This window comes from Brienomyrus brachyistius, chromosome 1, assembly GCF_023856365.1.
Source record: "Brienomyrus brachyistius isolate T26 chromosome 1, BBRACH_0.4, whole genome shotgun sequence".
NCBI lineage: Eukaryota > Metazoa > Chordata > Actinopteri > Osteoglossiformes > Mormyridae > Brienomyrus > Brienomyrus brachyistius.
Window position 1 is genome coordinate 10,264,152 of NC_064533.1, and position 12,950 is coordinate 10,277,101.

Here is a 12,950-nt window from a genome sequence, read left to right on the forward strand (position 1 = left end):
CTCTTCCTTTGGTATTTCTAGCCAAAACACCGAATTTGCTCTTCCAGGAAGTTGTTTTGTAAAGGCTCTAATCTGGGTGTGTGCGACATGTGTGTAAATAGACATATTACTGATGCCTCCCCAGCTATGTGTGTTAGCGTTTGTACCAGGAGCAGTGGTGTGTCACCTCACCTATCCTTGTGTCCCCATCTGTGCTCTGGCTGGCTACAGGGAGAGATTCAGTGATGTTACTGCTTGCTGTCCTTCCCTGCCCCCTTCTCTGTGAGTCTCTGGGGGCATCTAGTCTGCCTGGGGATCCTGTGTTTTCCCAACCCAGGTTGGATCCTAAACCAACTCCTTTTCTGCACTATGCTGTTTAAATAATAAATCTTCCTTAGGATGTCGTTGTCTCCGATCCAGGCAAGAGCACGGAGCAAGTGCCTCAGAACCTACCCGGCTGCATGGTAACCCGCTTTGAGGTGTTTGGCGGGTGTTTTTTTAAGAATGTTTGAGTGGAAAAAAAAGTCATTGTACAAACACAGCATTCAGTTACCTAAAACCAAAGTAACTAAATTAATGTTTGACAAGCAACAACATTGCTCAGTCCATAATCGTGGAAGGCAGCCTTTAAAAAGTTAAAATCTGCCCGCATCAAACCTCGCCTCTGGTTTAAGCCCAATGTTTATGAACTCTGAATAATATTTTAACTTTTTTTCCACTACAGAGAAAAATGTCCTATGGGAGTCAGGGTAGGAGCACTAAGGTTGTATTACCAAACTCGTTACCCATGATTCCCGGCGCACTCCTTCATGTGGCCACATTCCCTGAGACCAGGACGACTGGAAGTCATTTTTAACCCAGAAACTAAATCAGGCTTCCTGGGAAGTGCATTTTTACCTTCTCCCCCTTTAGACTGGCCTTCATGGCTGAGGAGGGGGTTGTTCAGCCAGTGTGCAAGTGCCTATTTTCAGAGTTTGGAACCATCATTCACCAAGACTCATCCCACTCAGGAAAAACCAGCGAACAAATTTTAACTTCTACCTTTAATTATCATCTGGAAAGGATCCAAAGGTGACCAATAAAATGTTAAATTTATCAACAGAAGGTACAGCTCAGGATTTCATGGACTGATTCGATTTCTGAACTATGAATAAATGTCTGAACTATGTATAGATTGGCAGTGATGTTAGTGACGGTAGCGCTGGACCTCGTGGGATCCAGAAAAGCAATCATTCCTCTCACCGTTGTGGAATCCGCCTGTAAAGGGACACAAGTTTCCTTTTGGGGAGGGCAGACTCTACCATCTGCTCAAATGCATCCTGACATTTTCAGGACCAAAGTGAACGGGGGGGAGCTGTGATTTGCCACTTATTCCCCAATTTCACCCAACGGTGTTCATGAGCATGAAGCTCTCGTGAGTGTAAAGGACCACAGAGCAGATGAAGTGGTGTAATTCAGCACGATTAGAGGCTTATTCCTGCCCGTGGTTTTCCGTATTGGAAAGCCAGGCTGGAAAACTGAGACTTTGTGGATTTAACAGTCGGTGTGGTTGTGACAGGTTGCAGAAATGAGGTTATGCATATTCATATTCATACTGGCAGCATTTTCTGTTTGCTCCTGTTTTCAGGGTGAACTCATCTGCCGCGTTTAGTCCACGTGTCATTTCAGATGAGATGCTCCAGCCAAGGTCATTCAGACCTCTGCCGTGAGGCTTTCGTTTCTGAAAAATAAACAAAAATACACACCAAAAAGCAAATAAATAGAAAAGAAAACAATGTATTGCAGTAATGTCTGGTTTTGTCTTTACATAAAACTAAAAAACTACTTTAAGTCCTGTGCTCTCTGTCTTACAAAGAAAGTGCACTAGACTGCTTCCATCCATCCATTCATCCATCTATCTATCCATCCATCCATCCATCCATCCATCCATCCATCCATTATCCATCTGCTTTTCCTGATGAGGATTGTGATGACGGCACACCTCTCTTTCCATGGCTACAGTCATTAGCATGCTCTGTAAGATCGCCGGATGTTCTGAAGGCAGCTGTTAGACATACTCCTTCCTGCAGGCCCTGGGTCTGCCCCAGAAGCTTTACCAGGAGGAGTATGCTTGGAACCTCCTCCTTTGGGACTTGTCCACCACACTACATTACACAGAAATATAGAAACGGCACCTCAATAAAGAGTTTCCTTCGTATCCTGCATGTTGAGATGGGGCTTACTTGACAGGTAAAGAGGGGGGCGGTGCAAGTCCCCCCCTTCTTTCCAGCCCAGCCCACCGCAAAGGCAATAAATGAGTTCAGTCACTGCGAGAGTAAAATTGCAGTGGTTAATAATTGGCTACCCTCCCAGTAGGGCTGCTGGTCTCACTGAATCATTTCAGCATCATATCCTGTTTTATAAATGGGTAAAAGTGAACACATCAGCCAAGAGACAAACAAATAATAACAGTAATTGTTTTAATGGCCATGGACCCAATATGGGATATTTTGTGGCTGTTAGATATGAGGGAGGGGTCAGTTTCCCCGTCAGTCACCGCCACCGGGGGTCGTTTTATCCCATTTAATTAAGGATTTCATGGCTCGTTGACCTGCTCCATAACCTCAGTGACTCTGCCATTAGATGTTGATAACAGGTTTTTCAACCCAAAACACCTGACTTAGAACTAAATTTGAAAGAGTAAAATATGAAATATGGATAAATGCATGTGGCACAAATTGGGACCAGATGCTGAGGTCATTCCTCCACCTTCCTCTCAGTCTTCCTCTCTGCAGTCATTCTCCTGCTGTGACTGCACCTAGAAGCCATTGGATAAGCCAATCATTGGCCTTCCTCTTATTTTCCTGGGAGAATAAGCCAATCCTCAACCTTCCTCTCATCGTCTTCAGTGTACAAGCCAATCCTCAACCTTCCTCTTATCGTCCTCAGTGAATAAGCCAATCCTCAACCTTCCTCTCATCGTCCTCAGTGAACAAGCCAATCCTCAACCTTCCTCTTATCATCCTCAGTGAATAAGCCAATCCTCAACCTTCCTCTCATTGTCCTGGGAGAATAAGCTAATCCTCAACCTTCCTTCCTTTTATCATTCTGGGAGAATTAGCTAATCCTCGACCTTCCTGACATCATCCTGGGAGAATAATCCAATCCTTGACCTTTCTCTCATCTTCCCGAGAGAATAAGCCAATCCTTGACCCTTCTCTCCTTGTCCTCAGAGAATAAGCCAATCCTCGACCTTCCTCGCATGACTCTAGGAGAATAAGCCAATCCTTGACCTTTCTCTCCTTGTCCTCAGAGAATAAGCCAATCCTCAACCTTCCTCACATGACTCTAGGAGAATAAGCCAATCCTCGACCTTCCTCTTAGTCTCCCTCTTTGAGGTCATCTTTGTGCAGTGACCACGACTATTAGCATGGGAAAATAAGGCAATCCTTGACCTTCCTCTCAATCTGCCTCACTTCAAAGGTTGGGAGTGTCATGTTGACACTGAAACTGGAACGTCATGCTCTGATCTTTGCTTGGCGTAGGGGTATATCTCATGCTGGGTGGATATGGGGGCGGGGGGGGCATTCATGTCAATAACAACCTGACTGTACACAATGTGACAGTTGGCTAGAGGCCTGTCCTGCCTTCTTAACATTCTGAAAGCCTTGGTTCTAAGGATCGGTTCCGATGGTAGGCCCTGTCTCCCGCATCACAGAGAATCGAGGTGCTCCGTAGAGACGAGCAAGAGAACCAGAATTTTAACTTGAGAAGTTTAACTGGTTCATAGATAACGGAAGCAAGGCGATTAACATGAGTTAATGCAAGGCTTAAGCTGCTTTATATGGAAGTTTCCAAAAAAAAAAAAAAGATAAAACTGTAAATGAGCACAAAACAACATGGTCACAGAAATCCTACAGAATTCCTAAGCTACTGGAATCCCATTTAAATGGGTTAGTCTACTCTATTTGTTTCATAAACAAATATAATGTATTTAATTATGCTGCTTTATGATGCATTTCCAGCAAACCCTGCCAAGGTTTTCAATTTCAGACTGTGGTCTGACTTTATTTTACACCCCATTCTGCAAAGGTTTAGTCCAAATTACTTAACATTATTGACATGGATTTGAGGGTACCATGGAGAATTGAGCCTGTTACAGTGTGCCAGCTATCCTCGAGTGAAACAATAATTAAATTACTGAGCCGATTAAACTTTGGCTCTCACAGTTCAAAATCTGCTCTTCCTTTTTGTTCACCAGAGGACAGTTATCCAGGAGTTTTTCCGCCACAATGAACCGCTCTGATTGAATACTCAGAGACCAGCAGCTCCAGTGTATTTAAATGCCAAGCAGGTGTTAATGCGATGATGGATCCTGCTCTGTGATTCACGCACGTCTTGATCTCGCGTGCAGGAACAAATCCTGAAACTTATGTGGTCCCTCAGGGAACGACTTCATAACCTGTCCAAAGGATCACCGTGCCTGCTCTGCTGTTTATCTGGGGATTATTAGGTATTTAAGTAAAGTAGTTAATCTGTGAATAGTATTTAAATAAACCAGGGACAAACATGAATCTCTTCAGAGGGAGATCCAGACCGGCAGTTTGACATTCCTAAACCTGAAAAAGGCTTCTTCTGATCTTCTGACGTTGCGACACTGCAGTAAACTTCTGTGCTCTGTTTCTACACACAGCTGCAGTTTAATCATGGCCAAAAAGCACTTGCTTTTGTGTGAGTTTCAGCCTTTGCCTTCGTTTCCAGCACCCTGTTGACGTCCCATTTAGTAGACAGCCCGTACTTTGGCCTGAGAGGGACTCGCATTGTGAAATGCTGCCTGTCTGCCTGTCTGTCAGCTCCAGGGGGCTGTCAGTCCCCTGTTTTATCCCCCAGGCATGAGGGATCGCACCTACTTCTCTTATTTTTTCCAATATTATGGGCATATGTCAAACTTCATGACACAGATGTTCATCACGCTTTCTCCTGCTGTTGGCATACCATCTTGTATGCTCTATTTGTACCATAGATGACTCCAATAGGTCATAGATACCCCCAACAAATGAACTGAACAGAGATATATGACTTTTAGATTTGGCTGTTCTCTTCATTAGGGAGTGTGGCACAACAGATCTGTTTGTTCCACATCTATGGGTTTGTCTATGACATTTTAGTATGAATGACATAATCAATTGGCTGTATCGTCATCATTATCATCATCGTCACTATCTTCTTCATCAACGTGTTTCTGATGGCACCATATGCACGTGATCACTCATTTTGTGCCAAGTCAACCAGCACCAAGCTGCATGGCAGACCATGGTGAGCAGACCACCTTGAAGAGGTGGGTCTACAGGAAAGCTGCTGCAACCAAAACCCTCCGTACATCTTCTTAATGATAATGATGTTCTCTCTGCAAGTTCAGAAGGCCTTCATATCAACGGGTCATGGAAAGAAGCACCATGCTAGTTCCAGCCAGCTGTGGAAAATCACCGCTTGTGGCAGGAACTTTCCCTGGCGGGTAATGAGCTTTAACCACACCATGGTACCCGCCCTGTGACGCAGCCGTGAGTAAGACCTGTGGCTTAACAGCCCACCCCCTATCCGTGCTCCCGTTAGTACGATACTTATAAAATAAGTGCGACAGAACACACCAGGATGGTTCTTGCTGTCACAACACCAGTCTGAAGTTGATTAATCTTTGTGCCACATCCATTATTCATGCCATTCCTGGAACAGACAGACCTGTCACTCGTTTGTGTGGGACGTCATGGTAACACAATAGTGCAAGTATTCCGGAGAGAGCCATTCATTTTCCATGCTGAACGCAAGGCCCACAAACGGGAAACACATCCTACACTTCAGAGCAGGAAGTGCCCCAGGACGCAGCTACCATAACGGTTGCTGCGGCGCGCCGAACGCTGTGGCTGCGTGTGTTTGGGTGGGCGACCGGCCCACGCCGGCTCAGCGGGCCGCTGTTTCCTCGGCAGCATGCCTGCGCACGCGCCCTGTTTGTTTGGAGCGTGGGAGGTGATGGACACACTGTGCCAGACCTGCCAGTATTTCAGTTTTTTTTTCTACCCGGGAATGGGGGAAAGACAATGGTCTGGAAAACAATGACGACAGCCTCTTCTTCCAGACCTGCCCCCTTCAAAGATCCAGCACACCTCCAAGCTCATGGTTGCATGGATGAGTCTGCCCTGCCACTAGGAGGGGGGATGTAATTTGGAAAATTACAGTCATTTGGCAGTTAATCCCCCCTGCAGTGACAGAGATGTGTGCAGACTCTAGGCCCTGGTCCATACGGACTCTTCATGAAGGCCTGAGTGGCTGGTTCTTCTCCCCAGAGGTGATGCTCCCTCATATTCCTCACTGTGAAGATCGCCGACCTCGCCGTACCCCATCCAGCCACATCCAGCTCCGCTCTCCTTACCCCATCCCCCAGTATTCTGGATTACGGCACTCACAGTTTCCCAATTACCCCTCACACAGGCCACAGCATGCTGGAAACAGCGCTTTTTAAAAATAACTTTTTTTTCCGCTAATGTGTGCACCGTAAAGCCTCGTTTTTGCCTGGTTTGCATTTCCAGGCCACCTCCCACCCCAGTCTAATGTGGGTGGGTGACTGGTTAAGTTTCTCTAATTCTGGCATGACTTAAGCCGCCTGTTTGGGACTTTCGGCCCAGACTGGCAGTCCTGCATCACTTCCGCCACAGAGCTGAATTGAATGTTCTGTGTCTGTCATTTATCTGGGTGCTGACTCCTGGGCCTGCGAGATAATCATGTTTTGTTTCGGTCGCGCAGACCGTTGCGTCTGCGTGGGCGTGGTCAGCTGATCTGCTGGAGACTCAACTCAACCCGACCACATCTGCTTCCAGTCTAAGGGCTCCTGTGACAGTGAGCTTAATCAGAGAGGACATACTAAGGGAAAGACCTATTTTAGGGCCACCAGGAGCCCGGACCCCCCTTGGCGCCTTTATTTTAAGCTCAGCGGAGGATATTGTTAGAACAACATTGATCGGCCAAGGTCTGCTGGCCTGTCTGACATCCTTATTCACCGCCACTGTCCCCTAGGGAACCTCCTCACCCAAAAGTCAACAGGCAGAAACCAAGGGCAGCAATGATCCGCTTTGCATAACTGGTTTTATTTGAATGTGATGAGACCAAAGCATCTGTTAGATGTTTGAGGCTAAGGGGGGCGTGGTCCAGGTCGGACCCCTAGAAGTAGACATTTGCCTACGTTTCCCAGATCAGGCTAGAGATCCAGTACCTTTTCCACTTGTGCGCTTTTGGAAGCAGTAAGTGAAAGTTATCAGAAAATAACATCCAAATTATAGAAAGTCATAAAACACGCTATAAAATTTTCAAAGTAAGTTCATAATAAGCTATTACTCAGTAATATCCAGTAATAGCTTATTTCAGCTCTTTCAACGCCTGCCAGGTCCTCCTGTTTCGCATTACGGGCTGGCCCTCGTACGCATTCACAGCTACATGCCTGCTCGTATTCCAGCTACTGGGACCTTGTGGGGTGGGAGGGGGGATTGTGGCATCCGTTGGCAAATAAGAGCCGAGAGTGTCGTTGATGCAAACATGCCAAGATGCTGGGGGACGCCTCTCGTAAGCCCAGAGCGAGTCACCCGCAGCTGGACTCCGACCCCGTCTACGTTTTTATCTCCGGTCACAGTACAGTTTGCAGATGCTGCTAATTTGCTGGCACTTTCAGCTGAGTCATACACCGCTCAGCCATAACATTAAAACCAGCTGCATAATATAGTGTAGGTCCCCCTCATGTCGTAAAGACAGCTCTGTCCCTTTGATGCATGTCCTGTGGTGCCTGGGACCAAGACGTTCGCAACAGATCCTTTAAGTTTTCTACGTTGCTAGGTGGGGTCTCCTTGGATCAGACTTGTCTAGCACATCTCACAGATGCTCAACTGGAATTAAATCTCGGGGATTTAGAGGCCAAGTCAAAGTAGCATCCACATGGATACCAGGACCAAAGGCTTCCCAGCAGAACATTGCCCAGAGCATCACATTGCCTCCGCCAGCTTGCCGCCTTCCCAAAGTGCATCCTGGTACCATTGCTTTCCCAGGTAAACAATGAACATGCACCCAGCCATCCACATGAACAGAAAATGTGACCTTCTACCATCTCTCCGTGGTCCAGTTCACTCATGTACCCACTGTAAGCTCTTTCTGTGGTGGACAGGGATCAACATGGGTTCTCTGACCAGTCTGCAGCTACATAGCCCTATACGCAGCAGGCTGCGATGCACTGTGTGCTCTCACACCAGTATTAAATTTTCCAGCAATTTATACCACAGTAGTTTTCCCGTGGGATTAATCCAGACAATCCAGCCTTCGCTGCCCATGCACATCTATCTATGATACCCATCGCCAGTTCACCGATTAACCTTCCGTGGACCACTTTTGGTAGGTATTGATCACTGTACGCCGGAAGTGCCCCAGGAGACCTGCCATATTGGAGATGCTCTGACCCAGACTTCTAATCATCAGAATTTGGTCTTTCTTAAAGTCACTCAGATCCATGCCCATTTTCCTGCTTCTAACAAGTCAAATTCAAGGTGCTGACTATTCACTTGCCATATGCAGAAAGGCACCCTTAACACCTGTGAGTGGGTTAATTTTATGGCGGATCAGTGTATATTTGAATAATTTGGTTTATATAGTAGATCTTTGAAATCTGTTTATGGTTTGGATACCGGACTGCGGCCAACAGGCGTGACGTCGATGTCTGTGTCATGCAGACTGCGAGGTTAAACAGCAGCAGCCTTGTCCATGTGCTTCTCATGCCTGACGTTGCTCAAAGCTTCCCAGCCTTCTCAGCCTTTCTCATTTTAATGCATTGTAACCTCGAGCTGCTTTGGGACCCTAGTTAATTGGGCAATAGCCTTTGTCTGGCTGTACCTCTCCTGCACGGAGACGACCTTGGTCAGTACTGTGGCCTCACTGCTTCTGTGTTTTGTGTTTAAAGCGCTTCCATGATAATTCCTCGGAATAAAACATTGCTTAGTGATTCATTCAGGACACGCTAATTGTGGTGCTATTTTCTCAGCATTATGAGATTTGTGCTGGTTGCTCCGAAACAGGCTGGACTGTTCGTTTTGTGTCAGGATTTATGGCTCAACTGTAACGGTTCATGTTTTAATCTTTTCCCTACTGCACTCTAATAGACAGGGACGAGTGATATCACAGTAAAATGGCATTTTGGAGATTACTGCAGGCCCCGCCCCCCCCTTCAAACCTCCGCTACTCCACCATCCTCCCATAAGACCATTTTTGATTGTAACTGAAAGCAATTTAAGCCCCAGGGTGACACAGCAGCAGAGGGGCTTCTGACAACTCATCTGTCACTGTCAACGGGTCAAGGAACCAATCGCGGGAACCTTGCCCCTGTCGTGGTAAATCATATTGATCGCTGTGAGCCTAGGAGCCAAGCATCCCTGACAGTCCTCGCCAGGGAGGTGGGGGTGCTCTCACCCCCCACATCCAGCCACCGCCCACATCCCCTGATCCAATGCTGACCTCGAACTGACCCCAAAGCACCTTTGCCTTCCTGAAGTTGAGAAGAAGAGTAGGTAAATGCTTGGGAGCATCCCCCATCACCGCTGTGAGATAACAGGGATTATGGCTCGCAAACGCCGCTCACGCCACCCAAGTCACATGACTGGCCTCAACCAGTTACATTTTGTAATCCAGGTGCACATGCTCATCAGTGTTCCTTGGGTTCAGTGTAAGGGCCAGATTCTAGTAGAGGTTTCTGCTGGGAGACACAGGTCATGGCGAGGAGTGAGAACACGTTTAAGGTCAGCCTGTGCTTTATGATCAGCAACGTTAACTTTCAAATAGACTCAGACACGTCTTCTTTAAGCTCCCAGATCAAGCGTTAACTTTTATTAATTCGTCAAAGAGAGTGGAGGGCAAAGAGAGGACCTGTAACATCACAGGAATGGACTGAGCAAGTGGCAAATGAATGCGTTGGGGTCCTCCCAGCACCAAGCCGGCCAGAGTGAGGTGTGTGTCCGCTGGCGGCCCACCGGGTTCGGGTCTCACTGTGTCATGATGACCATCGGGGGAAAGGGGCCCAGGGAATTGTGGGTCAGGTGACCGGGCTGGCTTCCCTAAAGCAGCACCTCCTGCTAGACATGGCTGGACTGGAGCCGTCCTCCTAGCATCACAGCCAAGGCTCGCTGGCTGCGAGGCTCACATGCCGGTCCCCTGAGGTATGGGCACGGCCTACAGTACCATGTGACTGACAGTCCTCAGACAAACACAAAGGAACATCTCTTCTTTTGGTCATCCATTTTGTCCCAGTGAGTCATTCCAAATAAGCACTTAAACACACCGAGTCCCTGTCTGGCTGCTCCAGCGCCTTCACGGCTGCCTCCTTCCCTCTTACCGCCGTGAAAACCTGCTCTTATTTGTCTGTTACGCTCAGGAGAGTTGCACCCAGCGTCACACCTCCGTCAGAACAGTAACAAAGTAATGAGCGACTAAACAAAAGCAGCTGCCCCCCCCCCACCCCCACAGAGGAGATTGCAGGCTTTATCTGTCCGCCTGTCGTTCCCCCCCCCACATTGTCTCCCTCTCTCTATCCCTCCACCTTTGGCTTCTGTCCCATCCACGCTCGACTCACCTCTTGCCCCTGATGGCCAGGCCCCGCCCATGTGGGCAGGATCCGCGTGGCATGGAAGGGCCAGGCGAAGGGCACAGAAGGTCACTTTTCAAGGGTTTCCGGTCACCAGCAGATAATGACAGTGTCACAATGGATTCCATGCCTTTTGAAGGGGTTTACTGCAGAGCAAGATATTATTTTTTGGACTTGGGCGTTAAAAAAGTAAGCTGAGCTGAAAAACTTACGCTAGCACTAGCAGTGCTACATTAGTATTGACCTGGGCTAACAACATTAGCAATGCTAGCAGCGCGTGCAGCTTCAGCATTGTCAGCTGGCGTTAGCAGCCACTAGCAACATTAGCAATGCTAGTGGTGTGTGCAGCCTTGACACTCTCTCCTGAGCCGGCACATTAGCAATGTTAGCGGCGCTAGAAGTAACAGATATGCTGAAAACATTACCAACATCGCCCACACATCAGTAGTAACAAACAGAAAGACATTACCTGAGGGTTGTGGTACAGACTGACTGTGTTATATCTCAGACTGCTGCATTATTAATTAATTTCTGTAACAGTTTCATCTCAGCCAACAAGTGTACACTTCGAAGTGAGTCAGTTTCCTTCTCAAGGATACAAGAGCTGACGTCAGACTCCTTATCCAGAAGAGCGCTTTTTGGGGGGGGGGGGGGGGGGGGAGTTTCCGGGCAGGCAGGACTTGATGCATGAATGTACAGTGACATTACACTCTAATGAATATTGATGTTGGCAGCAAACGCATGAATTATTTAGCTCCTCATGTGCTAAGAAGTGCTTTAAGGTGCCCCTTTGGTTTAGCCGGTCAGCTGGTAAGCGCCCCGCAGGCCGGGCAAATCCGCTTTTTAAGATTGCGGTATTTTTATACCAAGTAAAAGCTGTATCAGTAACAGCAAAATTATATTTAGCTCGAAATGTACCATAGGAGATAAACTCAACATTGGTTCTTTTAGTAAGAACATAAAATGTCATGGAAAGACTTCGGTAAGCAATTTTAAACCATGGCTAAATATAAATAAGTGGCCTCTGCTTTACGTGGAGGAGGGTTCCGCCTAGTTGGTCAGGGCTGCAGGCCCTTGGTCACTATACCTCTAAGGGGTGTCTTGGGAGCTGCCCGCATCAGGCGTGCTCTGTATGGCTGTGATGGGGACCCTAACCCTCAGGCTTACGGAGCCCTGCCTGCCCCAGGCTAGCCAGCCCTCAGGAAGGCGAGCCAGGATTGTCGGCCGACACGCGTGTCCTGTTGCAGCCTCAGGTTTCTCCTCTCATCAATTAATCGTGCTCTCATGTGTTATGTATGGCCCGGGGGGGGTTGGGGGCAGGCCTGTTCGAGTCTGAGCTGCCCTCCGAGGCCCACGCTGTCCTGCAGCCCCCAGGTGCTTCATCGACCCACTGCCAGCCTGATCAGGTTGTCTGCGATGCTGCTGTCTGTTGAGCTTGATGACGGAGGCGTGCCGGGGCGGGGGGAGGTACAGGGAAAATTGGTGCTCGCCAGACAAGTTGTTGTTTTGTTTTCTCGACTGAGTCATAATTTCAGGTGATTTCGCAAATGACACGCTAACAAGCCAATGATCAGAGCATTGAGCCAGGATCCTAGTCTCTCTCCGCGAGACAATGGCCACTACCGACCGGCCTTCCTGCAAGCCCTGTACAGTGTACTTTGTATAAACAGGATTGTTCCATACTTATGTCACTGCTGAATAGCCCCTGCTGCTATGCTAACGTGGGATGTAGCACTGCCAGAGTGTTACTGTACCTCAGAGCCGCATAATGGGTGATGTGGGACAAAGGATAGTGACGCCTCAGATACTGGGAGATGCTGGACTTTGAGTATTGTTGTTGGCCCTGAGTCAGACTGGACTTCAAGGTCAAACAAACAGTGGTCATGCGCCGATCTCATGTAAACAACTGCCTAGCTGGCACTGTTTTAGTCAGTAAGAATTTCCAAACAAACCTGTAATTTTTCTAAAAGATGATAAACTGTGTTCTCTGTGTGTTATTTGTCCATATATGATAGGGAAAATAAAAGATAAAAGGCACCAAAAGCTTTTAAGAAAACTATGGAAATCTTTACATATTCAGACAGAGAGCAAGGGTCATGATCTTCCCGTCTTGCCTAGTTAAGGCTGATCATAGACACAAACACACGGCACCAGAACACAAGGCCTTTTCAATCCAGCATGGGGCCTCGTCTGAGTAAGGCGTGGCCTTCCCATGCTTCTCCCACAATGCACCTGGATCTCACCACAAGTGAGTCCTCGTGGAATCTCACTTTCCTGCCCATCTCTCGGGGGTACGAGGTAGCACGTTGTGACGTCACAGACGAGAGTT

At 47.7% G+C, this 12,950-nt stretch overlaps 2 long non-coding RNA genes across 4 annotated transcripts in view; one reads left to right on the forward strand and one right to left on the reverse strand.

The window, feature by feature from the left end:
• The window catches only part of LOC125745984 (uncharacterized), a 40,293-nt gene that overhangs the window by 18,083 nt on the left and 9,260 nt on the right, over positions 1-12,950 (forward strand). The window lies entirely within an intron of this gene.
• LOC125745976 (uncharacterized) lies at positions 1,041-11,212 on the reverse strand. 2 transcript variants are annotated; one of them, XR_007398816.1, is made up of 4 exons: positions 11,091-11,212; positions 10,610-10,767; positions 1,961-2,123; positions 1,041-1,699 (listed from the first exon to the last, which is right to left on the reverse strand). It is a non-coding gene; the product is annotated as an uncharacterized LOC125745976 (long non-coding RNA). The 2 variants fall into 2 exon arrangements; XR_007398817.1 differs by lacking the exon at positions 1,961-2,123.